The 21,721-nt window shown below is 44.9% G+C and overlaps 1 pseudogene; it reads right to left on the bottom strand.

Moving 5' to 3' along the window:
• Nucleotides 1-3,394: 3,394 nt before the first annotated feature.
• Nucleotides 3,395-3,512, bottom strand: LOC126185689 (5S ribosomal RNA; annotated as a pseudogene).
• Between the last annotated feature and the right edge of the window lie 18,209 nt (nucleotides 3,513-21,721).

Here is a 21,721-nt window from a genome sequence, read left to right as displayed (position 1 = left end):
GGGTTAAGGAAGTCCGATCCAAATGCAGGTTTGATTTCTGCCGAGTATTAACTGAGTGAAAGCTGCTTATTCTTGGGAATAAGCTGATATTGTCAATAAGAATTGACAATAAAGAACATATATATTGAGTGGCCAATGTCAAAATATCCAGACTAGTGAACAGGGGTCAACAAGAGATTCGCGAACTTACGCCACTTATTGCCCAAAGTGCCCGTTTCTGAGCCAAAAATATCCTTTTAGAATGGGAAGAGTTACCCCAAAATATAATACCATACGACATAAGTGAATGAAAACAAGCAAAGTAGAGTAATTTTCGTGTCGAACGATCACTTACTTCAGATACTGTTCGAATAGTAAAAATGGCAACATTAAGTCTTTGAACAAGGTCCTGAACGTGGCCTTTCCACGACAGTTCACTATCTATCTGAACACCTAGAAATTTGAACTGTTAATTTTCACTAATCATAAGCCCTTTCTGTGAAATTAAAACGTCGAGTTTTGTTGAATTGTGTATTAGAAACTGTAAAAATTGAGTCTCACTGTGATTTAGCGTTAGTTTATTTTCTACAAGCCATGAACTTGTAGAATTTTGAAACATGTTAAATGCTTGCGTATTATGGCATTTCTGGATACCGGAAATCTCCTTTACAGGAATCAACGACGATTCTTAAAAAAATGGTAGTGTGCAACCCAGCTTCGTCCACAAGATCCAGAAAGCAGTGAATGCTGGTGGCACCAGGGTAATGCTGTGCTCCTTGACTTCCGGAAGACGTTCGATACAGTTCCGTACTGCTGCCTAAAGAACAGTATACGGGCGTACTGAATATGAGATCAGCTGTATGACTGGATTGAAGAATTTCCATTAAACTGCACACAGCATGTCACTCTCAATGGACAGAAATCGTCAGACGTAAAAGTAACTTTTGGCGTACCCCAACGGAGTGTTCTAGGACCATTACTTCTGAATATACAGGGTATTCAAAGAGGTATCGTATAATTTGAAAGGTGTTCATCAAAACAAGGAAAATAAGTCCAATAAACATGGGTCCGGAAATGCATACTTTCTGAGATAAGTCCAATAAACGAAGGTCCCGAAATGCATACTTTCTGCGATAAACACGTGTTTACAGGAAATGTTCAACGTGGCGTCCATTCATGACAATGCACCTCTCTGCCCTCCGGCGTAAGGAATGACGCACTTTTTGAAGTAAACTCAATTGTTGTTGTACCTGATGGTACACAATGTAGACGTGACCCTGTAGTGTCTGCGCATCGCTGATTGGCGCGTGGCATAGACCAATTCTTGCAAGTGCCCCATAACCAAAAGTCTAGGGGACTGAAGCCAAGCAAGTTGTCGCCCCCCCCCACTCCCCCCCCCCACCTCACGCCGACGAATCCAGCGGTCCTGAAGTGTCTGTCAGATGATCGCGCACATTGCGACGAAAGTGTGTTGGTGGGCCATCATGTATGAACCACATTTGTATTCGTTGCTGCAATGGCACAGCCTCCAGAAAGATATGCAAGATATTAATGAGAAAGTCCAGGTAATGCGCCCCAGTTAACCGTTATGTCAGTATATATGGTCCTATTAACCTGTCGCGAAGTACGCCTACCCGTAAGTTGATTGAGAATTGGTGCTGATGTCCTCTTTCCTGAACTGCTTGGGGCTTTACATCTGCCCATACATGCTGCTTATGGAAATTCACAACACCATCTCTTGTGAACCCTGCCTCATCGATACATAAAATCTTAGATTTGAACAGTGGACCTGCAGCACACTTCTGTAACAGCCACTGACAGAACCGCCGTCTGCTATAATGATCATGTGGCCTTAGGGACTGAACGCGCTGTAGGTGATATGCGTACAGCAATTGTTCACGAAGAACCCTCCCCCCCTCCGCCTCCAGATAAGAGAGCAAGATAACCTTCTGCTGCTGCTAATCGCCGCGCACTGGTCTCAGGGGTCTCTTCCACAAACATAGCACACGCTCCTCCATGTCAGGCATGCAGACTGTGTGGGGCAAGGGTACCTGTATCCCTCAGACGCTGGAAAAGTCTGCCGAACAGCTTTTTGGAGTTCACTGTGCGCTGTGGATATTTTTCAGCGTAGAGGGCACCGGCTCACAGGCTAAGTCAATTTGTTGAACCATAGCAGAATATCATATCCATCATGTCCGCCCCGATAGCTGAGTGATCAGCGTGACGGATTGCCGTCCTACGGGACCGGGTTCGATTCCCGGCTGGGTCGAGGATTTTCTCCGCTCAGGGACTGGGTGTTGTGCTGTCTTCATCATCATTTCATCCCCATCCGGCGCGCAGGTCACCTAATGTGGCGTCGAATGTAATAAGACCTGCACCAAGGCGGCCGGACCTGCCCCGTAAGGGGCCTCCCGGCCAATGACACCAAACGCTCATTTGCATTTCCATATCCATCATTTCACTTGTCGAGTAGTAAGCTTCTATTGCTAACAAGTAGTGAAAGAGAGAAGATATAAATATACTACACAATTTGTACCTAAAAACAGCCCAATAACAGTAAACACTTAAATGAATCCGCGTTCGGAAGAAGGTAAAACACCATGATATGTACCCGGGGTTGACAGTAATGTACAATAAGGCACAAACAGGACGAAAACTAACGTAACCTACAACACGACTCGAACCACACAACTGACTGCTGGTCACCTAATGGAAGGTAGAGTACTGTGAGTAAGACATCATAATACCCTGCCGACGCATTTGACGGAGCGCCAGTGCAACGACTGTGCTAATGTGCGCGACCAAGCGTGGCACAGTTCTTCCTACAAACATGTTAACTGGACTTACTTTTCTTGTTTCGATGAGTACTACCACCTGTGAAAGTATTAGACTTTTTTGAACATCCTAGATAACTGTGGAAGTTCCATGAGGCTTTTCACGGGTGATGCTGTTATACACAGAAGAGAAGTCGCAACGCTAGAAAATCGTACCGAAATGCAGGAAGACGTGCAGAAAATCGACGCTTGGCGGTCTAGAGCGCCGTGCCCCACGGTTCGCGCAGCTTCCCCCCCCCTCCCCCCCCCCCCCCCGTCGGATGTTCGAGTCCTCCGTCCGACATGGGTGTGTGTGTTGTCCTTAGCGTAAGTTAGATTAAGTAATCCGTAATTCTAGGAACCGATGACCTCAGCAGTTTGGTCCCATAGGAAACTCCTCCCGAACAGCCCATGAAGGCCCAACGGTACCGACCAGCCGCCGTGTTATCCTCAGCCCATAGGCGTCACTGGATGCGGATATGGAGGGGCATGTGTTCAGCACACCGCTCTCCCGGCCGTATGTCAGTTTTCGAGACCGCATCCGCTACTTCTCAATCAAGTAGCTCCTCAGTTCGCCTCACAAGGGCTGAGTGCACCCCGCTTGCCAACAGCGCTCGGCAGACCGGATGGTCACCCATCCAAGTGCTAGCCCAGCCCGACAGCTCTTAACTTCGGTGATCTGACGGGAACCGGTGTTACCACTGTGGCAAGGTCGTTGGCGGTCCCATAGGAATTTACCACAAAATTTCCCAATTTTTGCGATTGCGTAACAGTTATTGGAAGCAGTCACTCCATCAAATATAAACGAGTATGCGTATGAAACGACTTAAAGTGGAACGTCCACGTAAAACAAATCACAGACAAGGCAGGCGCGGGACTGAGATTCATTAGAAGAATCCTCGGGGGGTTTATTCCACCTGCAAAGGAGGTAGCTTACAAAACCCTCATTCAACCAACACTTGTATGTTGCTCGTCAGTCTTGGACCCATACTATGCAGGATTGATGTAGGAAATAGAGAATATCCAAAGAAGAGCAGTGCGTTTCTTTTCAGGTTCACTTAATAAGCGGGAAAGCGTCACGGACATGTTCAGGCAACTCCAGTGGCAGACGCTGCAAGAGAGGTGTTCTGCAACAATCGTTGCAATTATTGCTAAAATTCTGAGAGTGTACGTTCCCAGAAGAGTCAGCTAATTTATTACGCGAAAAGAGTGTGGAAATAAAATTAGAGAGATTCACACGGAGGCTTGCCAACTGTCGTTCTTCTCGCGAACCATTCGCGACGGGAACAGGACAGGGGGAAAGTGACAGTGGTACAGGAACTGCCTTCCACCGCGCACCGTAAGGTGGCTTGCAGAATGTAGAAGTAGATGTGCGGTATTCGAGCATTTAACTGCATTTTAGGGTTCTGTGCCAAGGGACAGACCAAACTAATTGGACGGCGGAGCAGATCACAACTATTAACAAGAAGGAAACCATAAGAATGATAAAATTGTGCTTCCACATTCCATCTGTTGAGGGTAGCACAAGTACTCGACTAAATTTGAGTTTTAAAACAAGAGCTTCTAACCCAAGCAACCAGCATAAAAAATATTTACTCTGGGAGAGAAGGACTTCGGAACCATCGCTCATCTGAAATTCACGCGACTCGTTCGCTTCCCACGGGACGTTCGGCAAGCTGATGATGGATATGCGCAGAGGGAATGTAGGGTATATGGTGAGAGGCCTGCAGTGCCTGTCTTGGCTGCAGGAATAGGCTTGCACACCGTAACACGCAGCACACAGGTTTGCTTGATAAGGTGGTAAGACACAACAGGGTCTAATCTGCCCACCATACTAATTACCGGCGGTCTGGCGCTCCATCAGTATGACTTTAGTTTTCAGATTCTACACCCGACTAAGCGAATGCTGGATTTGTTCCCATGCTGCGCCATATAAACATAATACACAAATACACTGACGGAAAAAAAAATCGGAACACTAAGGAGTTGTACAACATAAAGGAAAGTTGGTAGGCGTGTTTGTACATTTGATAGATGATTTCTATTCAGATTTCGCAACAGTCACGTAAGGGTGGCGCTAGTAGCGCCACTATGAGGGTGAAAATCAGGTTTGCTTTAAATACACGCTGTAACGGTGGGACTGGACGTGGTGAGCTGATGGTAGTCAAGAATGCCTTTAAGGTTTAAGAGTGTGTTCTCAATTTCGTATGAATAAAGAGTTCGAACCATATTCTCTGACCAGGGAGTACTTCCTCCCTACCATCCCTCCTTCTTGGGTTAAGTTCTCAGCAAGGTGGTTAAAATCTAACCTCTTTGGTGCTCGTATTGTTTACATTTGTCTACTGTACAGCCGAAGTGTCTGGAGGTTACTATTGTGAAGTGAAAGAGTGTGTGTGCTGTGTTCATTAATATAATAAAATAATATCCAGCTTCATTAGCAAATCCCAAACGCCTATCGGCAGAAAAGAGAAAGCTGACGCTTCAAAACAAATTCAGCAACGATACGTGTCTAGTTTCGGGGATGACATTACAGACATTCGGATATAAAAAAAGTGCATAACATGAAGGCTCGATTAAAGTATAAAACAGTTTTAAAGAAGACAAGGAACGTAGAGATAATATCAAAAAGTGGGAGAACTTTATTTAAGTTTATAGATGGGGATGACCGCAGCCCTACCGTACATAGAATACATGCTATGTCCCCTCTCTCCGTTTATAATGCGCTTAACGCTTTTTAGTTATGAATTAGAAAACTATTTATTTTTATTTTTTTCTGCGAAAATGAATCTATGTTTGATAAAAGTGGTCTAATATTTTTCAGTAAATCTAATACAGTGCAGCGTGCATGAAACTGGACAGACCCCTTATGAATAATTCTGCTTGCTACATGAGCTATCTTCAAAAGCTGAATCGTGACGTAGACTAGTTTTGTTGTTTTTTCAATTTGGTTTAGGAACCTTGGCAGTAGGGGCTACAACTTCGACCACTATGTCTTCTCCAGAGAATTTTGGAATCCCACGATTACGACGTTTCATACTTAAATCCGGAATTATTTTTGCAAATGTCGCCAAATGCAGGTGAGGACTCACCAGATACACTATTGATCAAAAGTATCCGGACACCTGGCTGAAAATGACTTACATGTTCGTGGTGCCCTCCATCGGTCGAATTCAGTATGGTTTTGGCCCACACTTAGTACTGATGACAGCTTCCACTCTCGCAGGCACACGTTCAATCAGGTGCTGGAATGTTTCTTGGGGAATGGCAGCCCATTCTTCACGGAGAGTTTCACTGAGGAGAGGTATCGATGTCGGTCGGTGAGGCCTGGCACGATGTCGGCGATCCAAAACATCCCCAGGGTGTTCTGTAGGATTCAGGACAGGACTCTGTGCAGGCCAGTCCATTACAGGGATGTTATTGTCGTGTAACCACTCCGCCACAGGCCGTAAATTATGAAGAGGTGCTCGATCGTGTTGAAAGATGCTGTTCAACAGTGGGAAGCAAGAATGTGCTTAAAATATCAATGTAGGGATGTGCTGTGATAGGGCATTTACCGACGTGATGTGTGTCTTATGAGCAGCCACTCGACCATGGAATCCAAGTTTTATCACCTCCCGCCTAACTGTAATAGTACTTGCAGTGGATCCTGATGCAGTTTGGAATCCCTGTGTGATGGTCTGGATAGATGCCTGCCTATTACGCATTACGACCCTCTTCAACAGTCGGCGGTCTCTGTCAGACAACAGACGAGGTCGGCCTGTACGCATTTGTGCTATACGTGTCCCTTCACGTTTCCATTTCACTATCGCATCGGAAACAATGGACCCAGGGATGTTTAGGAGTGTGGAAATCTCGCGTACAGACGCATGACACAATTGACACCCAATCACCTGACCACGTTCAAAGTTCGTGAGTTCCGTGGAGCGCCACATTCTGCTCTCTCACGATGTCTAATGACTGCTGAGGTCGCTGATAAGGTGTACCTGGCAATAGGTGGCTGCACAAAGCACCTAATATGAAAAACGTATGTTTTTGGGGGTGTTCGGAAACTTTTGGTTACATAATGTACAATGCGTCCAGAAGCGAAGATAACTGCAGGGTCTCCTCTGTCTGCTACAAAACGACTGCGATTAACCCTCGAGACGGAGGAAACAAAAAATTTAACAAATGCAGAACTGCAGATACTAGGTTTGCTTCATCAGCTGGATGGTCTAAACCGAAAATGGTAAAAAGTGATGCAAAAGGAGGAGAAATAATGCTTTATCATTCCCTACGTAACGAAGAACCATTTTATTTCCTTTATTCTTTATTTGTTATGTACTTGTAAAATAAAAATAATTTAAAATTAAATATTTATTTACATTATTCATCAACACAACTTTATGTCCTCTTAAACAAATTTCTTTTCAGTGGAACAATAAGAGTAACATTTTCTTTTGAAATGTTGCTCGTTAAACGATCTGCGCATTTATTTACTGTAGCACCTGGCAAATACTGTTGCATTTTGAAATGTTACAGGTTTAACAATTTGTGCACTTATTTACTGTAATATATGGGAAACACCTTCACCACACCCTTGAAACAATTTTTGGTAAAGTGCAACATAAAGAGTAACTTGTCACAGCTTTAAATGTTACAGGTTAATAGTTTGTGCACTTATTTACTGTAATAACTGGGAAATACCTTCACTACACCATTGAAACAATTTTTGGTAAAGTGGAACATAAAGAGTAACTTGTTCCAGTTTGAAATGTACAGGTTAAACAGTTTGTGCAGTTATTTTCTGTAATATCTGGCAAATACCTTCACCACACCGTCGAAATTTTTTTTAAAGTGGAACTTATCTACTGCAAATGCTGTTCCAGGTTGAAATGTTACAGGTTAAACAATTTTTGATAAAGTAAAATTGATTAGAGAGGAGGAAGAACAACAATAAACAGCGTTTTTTATGTGACAACAGAGTAATATTTTTTATTTTTATCAAAATGATATTTTGTTATATCTGAAGAAGTAAATATTATTTTAATTATAAAAAATACACGAATTGAGTTTGTTTGTACAATGTTTGAAGCAAACGCCCACACACTGTAGTTGACGAATTACGTTAACAGTTTCCCATCTTCTGTTTGTACCACGTACATGTACGTTTGCTGCTTCCTCTTCTCCCAATACTGCAAGATTTGTGCCATTGTCTCTAGGTGCTTTAAAATCCGAGTCCCCTATTTATTTTGCTACGTTGTGGAAAAAAAGGCTATTATCACACGGGGGATTTTTTTTGGGCAAGCCTTATTTTGTTTTGCAGCACTAGGAAACGCCATTTCAGCTCCCAAAGCATTGTTCGATTATCATCCTTCCCTTAAAGCGAAGTCTGTTGTACGCCCTCTCACCAGGTGTTCCAGGATTTTGGAACAGTGTCATTAACCACGATGCAGTGTCATATCCTTCTTCTCCTAAAGTTAAAGCATGGCACTGGTTCTCTCGTAATATACGGTAGAGGTCTGAGTTTCTCCATGTCCTAGCATCATGGACAGACCAAGGCCAAGAAGCATCAACACTGTTAAACAATTCAGTGTAATCATATGTCATCTACACATTTATAGATGTAAAACCCTTTCGATTAATGTGTTCGTCTCGATGTGCAGAAGGTTTCATTATCAGTATGTGCGTGCAATTGAGGGGGCCCCAGCGCATGTGAAAACTGATATCTAGAGCGCCACTAAACTTTTTGCTGTTTCTAGTTCGTTTACGTTTCTCGGAAATGGGATCCACAACGGTGGTTTTCTGTTAACCTGCTGCAGAACATATGAAAATGTCAGTGACACAGTTGTCTGGTATATTCCTAAGTTTTCCTCTACACCAGTGTGAAAGCCTGTGTCCGCTGCATAGCGCAAAAATGAAGCATCTCCGCTTCTTTCGTGATTTTCAGGAAGAAAGTGATTCGCCAGCCAGGTAATGTTTTCACTGTTAAATCTACACTCCTGGAAATTGAAATAAGAACACCGTGAATTCATTGTCCCAGGAAGGGGAAACTTTATTGACACATTCCTGGGGTCAGATACATCACATGATCACACTGACAGAACCACAGGCACATAGACACAGGCAACAGAGCATGCACAATGTCGGCACTAGTACAGTGTATATCCACCTTTCGCAGCAATGCAGGCTGCTATTCTCCCATGGAGACGATCGTAGAGATGCTGGATGTAGTCCTGTGGAACGGCTTGCCATGCCATTTCCACCTGGCGCCTCAGTTGGACCAGCGTTCGTGCTGGACGTGCAGACCGCGTGAGACGACGCTTCATCCAGTCCCAAACATGCTCAATGGGGGACAGATCCGGAGATCTTGCTGGCCAGGGTAGTTGACTTACACCTTCTAGAGCACGTTGGGTGGCACGGGATACATGCGGACGTGCATTGTCCTGTTGGAACAGCAAGTTCCCTTGCCGGTCTAGGAATGGTAGAACGATGGGTTCGATGACGGTTTGGATGTACCGTGCACTATTCAGTGTCCCCTCGACGATCACCAGTGGTGTACGGCCAGTGTAGGAGATCGCTCCCCACACCATGATGCCGGGTGTTGGCCCTGTGTGCCTCGGTCGTATGCAGTCCTGATTGTGGCGCTCACCTGCACGGCGCCAAACACGCATACGACCATCATTGGCACCAAGGCAGAAGCGACTCTCATCGCTGAAGACGACACGTCTCCATTCGTCCCTCCATTCACGCCTGTCGCGACACCACTGGAGGCGGGCTGCACGATGTTGGGGCGTGAGCGGAAGACGGCCTAACGGTGTGCGGGACCGTAGCCCAGCTTCATGGAGACGGTTGCGAATGGTCCTCGCCGATACCCCAGGAGCAACAGTGTCCCTAATTTGCTGGGAAGTGGCGGTGCGGTCCCCTACGGCACTGCGTAGGATCCTACGGTCTTGGCGTGCATCCGTGCGTCGCTGCGGTCCGGTCCCAGGTCGACGGGCACGTGCACCTTCCGCCGACCACTGGTGACAACATCGATGTACTGTGGAGACCTCACGCCCCACGTGTTGAGCAATTCGGCGGTACGTCCACCCGGCCTCCCGCATGCCCACTATACGCCCTCGCTCAAAGTCCGTCAACTGCACATACGGTTCACGTCCACGCTGTCGCGGCATGCTACCAGTGTTAAAGACTGCGATGGAGCTCCGTATGCCACGGCAAACTGGCTGACACTGACGGCGGCGGTGCACAAATGCTGCGCAGCTAGCGCCATTCGACGGCCAACACCGCGGTTCCTGGTGTGTCCGCTGTGCCGTGCGTGTGATCATTGCTTGTACAGCCCTCTCGCAGTGTCCGGAGCAAGTATGGTGGGTCTGACACACAGGTGTCAATGTGTTCTTTTTTCTATTTCCAGGAGTGTATATACACTTCTACAGTTTTTTTCTAATGGCTCAAATGGCTCTGAGCACTATGGGACTCAACATCTGTGGTCATCACTACCCTAGAACTTAGAACTACTTAAACCTAACTAACCTAAGGACATCACACACATCCATGCCCGAGGCAAGATTCGAACCTGCGACCGTAGCGGTCACGCGGTTCCAGACTGACGCGCCTAGAACCGCACGGCCACACCGGCCGGCCACAGTTTTTTTTCTGTCTTCCTTCGTCCTATCTTTTTCTGCCTTTCAAGAATCATAAATTCTACCATTTTCACTAAAATCATTCGGTAACACTTAACCACAACACAAATTATTCAGCTCTTAGTATGCTACAGAGCTCACTTAAAAAAAAAAACAGGAATGTTCACAGTTTGTGAAAAACTTCTCTGTTTTTATTCATACGAAACCGGAGAATATTCCTTGTTATGAGCAACTACCCCCACCCTTTCACTCACGCTGAGAACTTTCGCGGGTGAAGTATATTCTGCGACTCGCTTTACTCATACGAACCTGAGAATGTTCTCCGAAATTCCGAGTATAGGGTATATTCGCCGTTTTATTCATACTACCCATTATCAGCACCTCACTGGGTTTGAACGAGGTCGTGTAATAGGGCTAAGAGAAGTTGGATGTTCCTTCTGTGATACTGCAGGAAGACTTGTCAGGAATGTAGCCACTGTACACAATCGCTCTCCTTGCCGCGATTCACGCGGCTACCCCCGTCGAAGGTTCGAGTCCTCCCTGGGGCATGGGTGTGTGTGTTTTCCATAGCGTCAAATGATTCAAATGGCCCTGAGCACTATGGGACTTAACATCTTAGGTCATCAGTCCCCTAGAACTTAGAACTACTTAAACCTAACTAACCCAAGGACATCACACGCATCCCTGCCCGAGGCAGGATTCGAACCTGCAACCGTAGCGGTCGCGCGGTTCTATACTGAAGCGCCTAGAACCGCTCGGCCATCCCGGCTGCCTCACTGACTTCATTGGTGTCAACCGAGAGCTCATTGGGGGGCAGGGTTGAGGTCTGTTGTGTTTTCTGAAGATAGCTGGTTCTGCCTCGGTGCCAGTAATGCCCGTTTGTCGGTTATAAAATAGCGAGTTGAGAGTTTACAGCCAATCTGTCTGGACCTACATCTGTAGTTACAGTTATCGTATGGCAGCAGGATACCTCTCATGGTTATCCCACGCTCCCTGACTACAAATTTATATCTCAGTCTGTTGTGCTGCCTTTCATGAACAGCATTCTAGGGGATGTTTTCCAACAGGATAACTCTCGCTCATATATCGCTGTTGTAACCCAATACGCTATACAGCGTGTCGACATTTACCTTGGCCTGCGCGAACACCAGATCTGTCAGCAATCGAGCACATATGGAACATCATCGGAAGAAAACTCCAGCGTCACTACAAACATCATTAACCGTACCTGTATTGACCGGCTAAGTGCAAGAGGCATGGAACTCCATGCTACAAACTGACATCCGGCACCTGTAAAATACAGTGCACGTACATTTGCATGCTGGCATTCGACATTCTGACGGTTGCACCGTCTATTAATGTACGAGTTTTTCGCATTTGTAATGGCTTATCTCGCGCTTACATTAATCTGTGAGACTGCAATGTTAATCACTTGAATGTGTTACCAAGGCAAAAGTATTCCCGAAATTTCATTACTCTACGTTAATTATATTTTAGCGTTGTGAAGTTTTTCCGTGAGTGTAGCTACAATACGAACACAGAAAACAAAGTTCACGCGATTCACAGACGGATGGTGGAGATGACCTTCTTTCTCATTGTAACAATCGTTTGTGGCTACCTGGTTTGGCTGTCGATCATCATTTGAAGACCTACTGCAGACTCAACGAGTGACAAAAAAAAGTAGTCGGCCTTGGTAAGTGTGTAAATACAAAATAGTTTGACAGGTAGAATTAAATAACTACGTTGTAGTTTTCTTCACAAATCCAATTAACGTCGTAAGGGCAAGATATTTAACACAGGACAGAGAGGTTATTATGGTACAGAGTCCGAAGTTGGGCATTGGAAGAAAGAAAACAGGAAGATCTGTTTTTAATATCCCATCGACAACGAGGTCATTAGAAACGGAGCACAAGATCGGATTACGGAAGGATGGGGGAGGCAATCGGCCAATCCCTGTCAAAGGAACCACCCCAAGTATTTGCCTTAAGCGATTTAGGGAAATCACGGAAAACGTAAATCAGGATGGTCGGATGCGAATTTGAATAGTCGTCCTCCCGTATGCGAGTCCAGTGTGCTAACGACTTTGCTACCGCGCTCGTTAAGGAAAGTAGGTTCGTCTTCTCAGGACATATATAAAACGGAACACTTCTTTTTCGCTGGAGTGGAGCCGCTCCACGCCTGCACTGGCACGGTGAACATCGCAATAAGCTCTACTGTCACCTCTGCAAACGAGTTATTATTGCTATCGGGAGTCACAGGTTGCGTGACTGTAATACTATCCGTATGTCTGGCTGCGATCACCCACTGATAAGGTCCCATCTTGGAGACAGTAGAGAGAAAGCGGTTGAAGAACGGTTTTAGGGCAGAGGAGGTGGGCGGGGGTGGGATGGGAGGGGGGTGCCATGGCGAGTGCCATGGGAAAGAACTACTCAGATGACTGTTGACAGAGTTATACTGCCAGCAATGGTAATTCATGCGTGGATGTAAAAATAAGTAGGTAATGAATAAGTCATCGTTGTTGCTGAGTATGAACAATGTCTTCTTGGCCAGCTTCAGAGTTTGCGTACCTTAAACATGCCAATTTCGTCACCAGAGAGGTCAATTCTATCATAAAATCGGCCGCTCAGTGTAGAATGTCGTGTTGGTTTTGTTTGCGTTAGTGTGTGTACCGCTTCCCTGTAGTTGAAGGCTTGTCGGCTCTATGAGCACAGCTGGCAGTGACACTGGCAGGGGCTCACCAATATTGCGTTGTCTGTGTGCTTAGTTTAAGACTGTCATGGGCGGTTAAGTATCCCTGACGAAAAGTGTTTATGGGCAGTTATGCTTCCACCTGCGCTTATGATTTTTTTTCTTTATTGCAATGTCCTCATATTAGTGTATATTTTAACTCCCATCATCTCCATTTGCTGTATTTTTGTGTCCCCCTTTTTACCCCCTTTTTATGTAAGAGTTTCCCTTGTATTTTCGTTAAAGCCATTTGGCTGAAGAGTGGTGGACTGTGCTGCTGCCAGCCCTTCCCTGCCCCATATGAGGTCAGACGATCACGGTAGACTTGCAACTTCAGATAACACCACGACCAGTAATCACATGGACTGTCTTGAGACTTCGGTGGCCAAGCACGACTGAAGTGGTGGCTCAGCTCGCGATCCTCACAAAACGATGTGCGTAAGAGATCTTTCACTCATATAGCAATATGGGGTAGAGGGCCATCCTGCATAAAATTCGTGCTTTCAAGCAAGTGTTTATCAACCAGGCTAGGATACGATTCTGTAACATATCGACGTACCTCGCACCCATTATACTGACAGTTTGAAAAACGGCACCCCGCATATCCTCGAAGGAAACGGGATTGATCATGACTGATGTGGCAAATCCAAACCACACTGTAAGTTTCTCATCACAAAATGGGGTTTCCACCACAGTTCTAGGGGGGGGATTTTCGGTAGCCCAAGTTCTGCAGTTTGAAACACGATTCTGGTGCGGCATCACTGACATGTTGCTCTCCAATGCCATCTGTGGGCCGGTTTTAGCACTCGTTTTTACTTTCAACAAACTCCATGTCATCTCAGGCATGTGTATCAAGTTATACCTCACTACCTACATTATTCTGTTAATAAGTGCATATTAAAATGTTAATGGACTTTTGGGTCTCCCTGTTTTGTGCATGTCTGCAGTGCGTGTACATCATAGAGAGTTGCTTATGATTAGTAGAACCTTGTTCTGTGTGACCTGTGGGCAACACAGATATGTTGGAGCTACATAAATGAACATTAAATATAACTGTTTTAAATCTTTATTCTAGAAAGCCACACACTCCCCTTACCTTCCATATCCTCCTTCCTTCCCCCACATGACTCCTGTATGACCTCATCCTCTTCCCCCACCTCCTCCTTTTCCTATAACATCTCTGCATCCTTTACACTATCCGCTGCCTGATCCCCCGCACCCACTGGTCTCCTCCTTCCTCTCCAACCCCTGCCCGTTGCCGTGCCTCTGTCACTGTATCCCTCCCTCTCCACCACAACCTCCACACCCCCCTTCTCTTTCATCAGGGCATCAGCACCTTCCGCTCCTGGATGTTGAACTTCGCCATGACATCTACCCTTCTTACCACCTGTAGCCTGGCCTTGTTCTCCCCCCTCCCTAGGGGCCACCTTTTTCCTCTCCCCTCCTTCTTCCAGAGTGGAATTTCCTCCTTCCCCCCCCCCCCCTCAGTCCCTGCACCCCATTCTTGGCTGTTTTCCTCTCTTGTCCCTTCCCTCCCCACCCCCCTTCAGTGCGCCCCCCACTTCCTTCCCTTTCTCTCCCCTCCTTCTCACCCCCTTTTCCCTTCTCCCTTGTTTCCCCACCACTGGCAGATCCTTGCAGGTTTTTAGTCATCATCAAGTGTGCTGCCTCAGTGTTATGTTCAGCGCCGTTCTACAGTGTCATCAGTGATGTGGTTTTAATTGTGTGCTCGATCTGTAAATAGGGTGTTACAAAAGGTATGGCCAAACTTTCAGGAAACATTCCTCACGCACAAAGAAAGAAAATATGTTATGTGGACATGTGACCGGAAACGCTTACTTTCCATGTTAGAGCTCATTTTATTACTTATCTTCAAATCACTTTAATCATGGAATGGAAACACATGGCAACAGAACCCATAGAGGTACTCAGGGTACCCTCCGCCACACACCATCAGGTGGCTTGCAGAGTATGGATGTAGATGTAGATGAACGTACCAGCATGACTTCAAACACTTTGTTACAGGAAATGTTCAAAATGTCCTCCGTTAGCGAGGATACATGCATCCACCCTCCGTCGCATGGAATCTCTGATGCGTTGATGCAGCCCTGGAGAATGGCGTATTGTATCACAGCCGTCCACATTACGAGCACGAAGAGTCTCTACATTTGGTACCGGGGTTGCGTAGACAAGAGCTTTCAAATGCCCCCATAAATGAAAGTCAAGAGGGTTGAGGTCAGGAGAGCGTGGAGGCCATGTAATTGGTCCGCCTCTACCAAACTAAAATGAGCTCTAACACGGAAATTAAGCGTTTCCGGACACATGTCCACATAACATCTTTTCTTTATTTGTGTGTGAGGAATGTTTCCTGAAAGTTTGGCCGTACCTTTTTGTAACACCCTGTATAGTCCATGACTGTTCCGTGCTATGCCGTCCATCACATGGCTGTTTTAATCATTCTGCGACTTTTTATGTTCAGGCCATACTTTGGCTGGTGCCTTTTACACCTTACAATGTATGTTTTTTGTGTGTACAATACTTTTTCAGATTTTTACCTCCGTTTACAGTCACAAATTTTTGTATGCTTTCTTTTCTTATGTTCTGCCTTTTTTGTTTCTATGTCCCGTCATGTTTTCTTCTTCATATTGTTTTAATGTGTTACTGTCTATTTGTAATGTCTTTCGGCAGAAGAACAGCGCTTGTGATGCTGCCAGCCCGCCCCAGGTGGGGAATTGGAAATAAAGGAAAGAAAAAAATCTTTATTCTTCTCCCCCTCCTGGATGATGCCCTCTCTCCCTCCATTTATCTTTCCTATCAACTCTGATCCTCCCCTCCCCCTCCGTACCTCTGTCCTTTTCCCAGGCTCCCTCTTTCCCCCCCACTCTTCCATCGCGTTTTTCACCGCCTACCGTCTCTTTGACTCCACCCCCCCCATCCTTATTCTTTCCCCTCCTCTGCCCTTCCCACTCCTTCTTGCGTCTGCCCTGCACCCCCTTTTTATGTGTCCTCTTCCTCCATTAGCTTCCCCCCTTTTGCCCTTTCCTCTCCTCCCCCTTTTTTCCCCTTATCTATTTCGGTCCTCCCCCCCCTCCCAATCTGGCATAGGCTGTGGTATGTCATCTTTGTGGCTACTCTATAGCGTAGTGTTCACGTGAGTTTTCAGTGTTGTGCAACCCTCTTTTTTAAGTGTTCCGAACAGAAACCAGACTGTCACCGTGTTTTTTAATTATGCCCATCTACTTACTGTGTGTCTTAATTAGCATCGCCAACCCCGTGTCTTTATATTTCAACATCCACAACTTCCCGCCATTTTACAGTTTTTAAAAAGTCAGTCTTTTATCGCCTGTTTTTATTGTTTGTTATCTTCTCATTACGTTTTTAACTCTTCTGTAGGCTGAAGAGCAGCATATTAAGCTGCTTCCAGTCCATCCCCCCCCCTTTGGGGGGGGGGGGGAGTCAAAATTCAATAAACAATAAAGGAAAATAAATCTTTATTCTTCTTCTCACATGGAAAACTAAAATTGGGATAATTAATGAAGAGTAGCTTTGCATACCACATCTCAAATAACTCATATATAAAGAGGAAAATAGACTGAAGATGTGAATTGAAGCTTGTGTTGGGGAAGGCATTGTACTAAGGTAGCCCATGCAATCCTGTTAGCTGCAGTGCTGTGGTGGTGTAATGGCTAGCACTATTGCTTAGTAGGTGTTCAAACTGAGTTCAAGTCCCAGCCACACTACAAATTTTAATTCATTTCTTCACCTTCCATCATTATCATAGATCCTACATGAACACAGAGTTTTTTGGTCCACAATTTGCTACATCGATCTCTTGATGAAACAGGAAATAAACCTATGGAGAGTCAGCGAAAACGTGCCTGCAAAGACTGTCATTCTACTAAATATGACAAGCATAAAGCCAAGCCCCCAACTACCAAACCAGGACTAAATGTGCCTGTTGGACACGTTGATAATCCTGTTCTCCCCAATTACTACCTCCACCTGCCTCTCACTTCTGAATAAATAAGAGGATACATGACTATCTTACTCCAAAATACCTACCATCTCCAATTACCAAACACCCTCCAACTATTCTCCCTTGCAACCCATTCCATATTCCAACCAAACACACAAGCCAGCTGCTCGCAGAACCAAGCACGCTTCGTCTCCAACTGCATTGATATCCTAGCGGAAACCCTCCCTAGCCCTCATCCACTCAGACTACTCCCTCGCGCTCATCATGGATGCAACAGCAGCACAACATCCTGGCCCAAACCCCCCCCCCTGCCCCCCTCCCCCCAGCAAACAAACTTCTGTTTTACACATGGTCTGTCCCAATGCAAACTCATAAGTGAAATGTTCCTTCAACCTTATCACACCAACTGAAGCTCCCCCTGTATCCTGTATCCATGACCTGAAGTGGAATTGAAATTGGTCATCAGAAATGCACAACACCTGTATGACACTCCCACAGAACAAATCATGAATACTCTTCAAACTCCTAACTATAATGATAGAAATGGAAAGAGTTACACCACGAAGCACCAGACCTGTATTTATCAAAGTTTGTGGAGATGTTCACTACATAACAGGTAATAGAATTTGAAACTTTCGTTTCAATTGACACTGATGGCCGCCATCAACATCAGTACAACAGATGATACACATTGTGACTTATATACTCTGTATTCATTGTGGCATGAAAGCAAACAACCTCTGCATGTCAGCTTGAGGAATTTCCTGCCATGTCTGAAACACATACTGTATTAGTTCGTGGTGTTTACTCTCTGGAGACTGTTGTGAAGGTATTCTACTTCCCATAGAATCTCAGATATACTTTATGGACGTCAAATCAGAGGAGTGGGCAGGCCAGTCAAGAATCTGTACATTCCCAAAGCCACTTGTGATGTGAACTATAGTACGGGGTCTTGTACCATCCTACTGTAATATGCCGTTTGGTACTGTACTTGTGAACTATATGACTTGAGCGTTTGCCACTCTTGCCACATTCTGGCTAGCACTTAGTCTCCCTTCAACAGTCATCAAAAAGTTCTTTTGTCATATGCAGTAGCTCCTGATATCATGATCTCAGGAGTTGGACCGGTATGGATGTTGAGAACCATTGCTTCCTGTGACTTTTCATCACGCTTTCTGCATACACGATGGTGTGAAATCTTACCACCACAAACAGAATCGCGGCTCATCGCTGAGTGCCACAGAATGCCATTCATTGTCCCTCTTGACTCTGGTTCTATACCATGCAAGTCTCTGATGGTGTCAGCGGTAAACAATATCTCAACCCAGCTTCCAGTATTATGTTCCCGACGCTCGGTGATGACACTCCACCTGTAATCCGTGTCCAGATTTGCTGTGTTGTCATTCGTCTATTAGTCAGAGCCAGTCGAACAATAATACGACTTTTCGTGGTGTAGCCCCTCCAGAAGCACCCATGCCTGCTCTCCTTGGAACATATTTGCCCTGAGTCCATCTCGTCGCTCCTCGTTCTTCAGTAATTCCACTATAGCCAACTATCTGTGCACTCTGTTGGTATGATGCTGCTATGTCCGTCACGTCAATGATTCGACCATTCTGAACGTCAGAAAGACAGCTATACGCTAAGCTGCCTGTGCTCATACTCTGGGCATGCTGTGATGCGATCTCCATCTGTAAAATTCCAGTAACACTGGACAAATCCAATAGCCATCATGTACTGACGCGTTCTGTCATCGGAAAGTATGGATCTCTTCTGTACTGAAAATAAACTCGCGTAAGTATGGAATTTTTACTAACGTATTACACCGACGTGGAATCAGTTTGGTAGCGTTCAATCAAGATGTTAATGGTGCAACACTTTTCACTTCTTTAGGTGTGTTGCCTGTGTTACCATATATATCCAAATCCATTATCTCATCCCCTACAGTTTACTTTTACACTTAGACCGTACATTTTCAAGCTACGTTACTGCTGCTAACATACTCGTAACCATCAACAGCTGACCCCCTACAGGCCTACAGAGGACCAGCAGTGGCGTCAGTTTATTGACTTCACCAAGGTAACATAATCTCAGTCCCGTAGCACACTCATCCTAAAAGCAAACGAACTCAAGATGTTGTCTTAAAATCACCTCAGCTCCTTGGATGCATTGTGTGATATGTCCTCGATCCAACTGGAAGTAAATAATCTTGATCATTTTGTGCCTCAACAGATGAATAATGTGAATGTGGTGGTTTTTATTAACATTCCCAGTTTGAAGTGACCATCTACCTGTCCTACTCACCATCTCCTACACATTACATCATCCTCATGCACCTTATCCCAGTATTCTTCCAAAAGTTATCCAAGATTACTTCCACATCAACTAGAATGCCCACTGGGAATCATTAGGTATCCATATTGGAAGCCACCCACCAACCTTTTAACGACGTTATGATATCTCTAACGCCATTTCCTTCCTACAGTAGGCCGTGACAGATGCTATATTGATCTGTATCCCTACCCAGACCATATATCCTAATGACCCCATCCTCACTGCACAACCTCTACTCCGCCTCTGTGAATCCCGTCGATTTTATCATTCCTTCCTACTGACTCGTGATCTCCATACGCTCAAACGCAACCAGCAAATACAGAGATACATCAGGACTTCACTAAATGCTAAAAAACTGCGGGACTGGCGCCAAACGTGAACCAACGTAACACTACACTCCCCATTAACTCTTTCAAATATTAAGCCCTTTCGCAGGTTACTATCCAGAACTATTGAAAACTCTTAAAATCCTACTTTTCCTCAAATCAAACACGTAATGATGCTTCCTCTTACCGTCCCATCAGCTTCACGTCTCTCTCTCTCTCTCTCTCTCTCTCTCTCTCTCTCTCTCTCTCTCTCTCTCTCTCACACACACACACACACACACACACACACACACACACACACACAAAAACAGCATGATGAACAAGTGAGAAACAACAGCAGCATAATATCTCTCGGTGATTGTGACGCTCCAAACCTTCCTAAATTTGTTCTGCTATTAAAATCTTGTAATATGACGTAACATTGAAGTGAAAAAAGATGTGAATGAATAGTGTGTAATCATGCCATGACAGTGGGCCTACCTGTATAAACCAAGATGCACCTTCAGAAGAGCAATCAAAACTAAATAGACGTGCATGTTGTAGCTTTGATGTTGATTCAGGAATACAACAAAAAGACCAGATGTGGCTTGAATCCAAAGAAACAGTATCGGCAGCAGTTGAGAGATTTATACCAAATAAATTAACAAACGACGGAGTCGATCCTTCTTGGTACACAATATAAAGTGTAAGCATGATCCATACTCAGACTCTGGAACATACAAGGTCACATGGCAGGAATGCTCCATGTTCTACCTAGGACAAACAGGCCGAAATTTCTACACCAGGTACACAGAGCACATAAAGGCCTACATACACAACAGACACACTACATCAGCAACAGAAACACATGTACATAATACAGGACACCTATTTCGAAAAATAGAGTAAAATGTCAAAGTACTCCACCGAATAAATAAAGGACATAAAATGGACTTGCTAGGAGAACTGGAGATATATTCACATTACAGAAAATATGAAGATAAAATATTAAACGTAAGACTTGAAAGTGAATCAGTGAATTTCTTCAGATGTTTCGATATTATACTTAAATAGAAATAGTAACACATAGAAATAAGCACAATTATAAAAGAGACATAAGATCCAAATTGTCGTTTTTGGAAACCCAGAATCTACTCTGTAGGAATCAACATGGATTCCGGAAACAGCGATCGTGTGAGACCCAACTAGCTTTATTTGTTCATGAGACCCAGAAAATATTAGATACAGGTCCCAGGAAGATGCCATTTTCCTTCACTTCCGGAAGGCGTTCGATATAGTTCCGCACTGTCGCCTGATAAACAAAGTAAGAGCCTACGGAATATCAGACCAGCTGTGTGGCTGGATTGAAGAGTTTTTAGCAAACAGAACACAGCATGTTGTTATCAATGGAGAGGCGTCTACAGACGTTAAAGTAACCTCTGGCGTGCCACAGGGGAGTGTTATGGGACCATTGCTTTTCACAATATATATAAATGACCTAGTAGATAGTGTCGGAAGTTCCATGCGGCTTTTCGCGGATGATGCTGTAGTATACAGAGAAGTTGCAGCATTAGAAAATTGTAGCGAAATGCAGGAAGATCTGCAGCGAATAGGCAGTTGGTGCAGGGAGTGGCAACTGACCCTTAACATAGACAAATGTAATGTATTGCGAATACATAGAAAGAAGGATCCTTTATTGTATGATTATATGCTAGCGGAACAAACACTGGTAGCAGTTACTTCTGTAAAATATCTGGGAGTATGCGTACGGAACGATTTGAAGTGGAATGATCATATAAAATTAATTGTTGGTAAGGCGGATACCAGGCTGAGATTCATTGGGAGAGTCCTTAGAAAATGTAGTCCACCAACAAAGGAGGTGGCTTACAAAACACTCGTTCGACCTATACTTGAGTATTGCTCATCAGTGTGGGATCCGTACCAGATCGGGTTGACGGAGGAGATAGAGAA

This window comes from Schistocerca cancellata, chromosome 4 (genome assembly GCF_023864275.1).
Source record: "Schistocerca cancellata isolate TAMUIC-IGC-003103 chromosome 4, iqSchCanc2.1, whole genome shotgun sequence".
Classification (NCBI taxonomy): Eukaryota; Metazoa; Arthropoda; class Insecta; order Orthoptera; family Acrididae; genus Schistocerca; species Schistocerca cancellata.
Note: the sequence above shows the minus strand (reverse complement) of the source record. Positions and strands in the feature narration are given on the sequence as shown.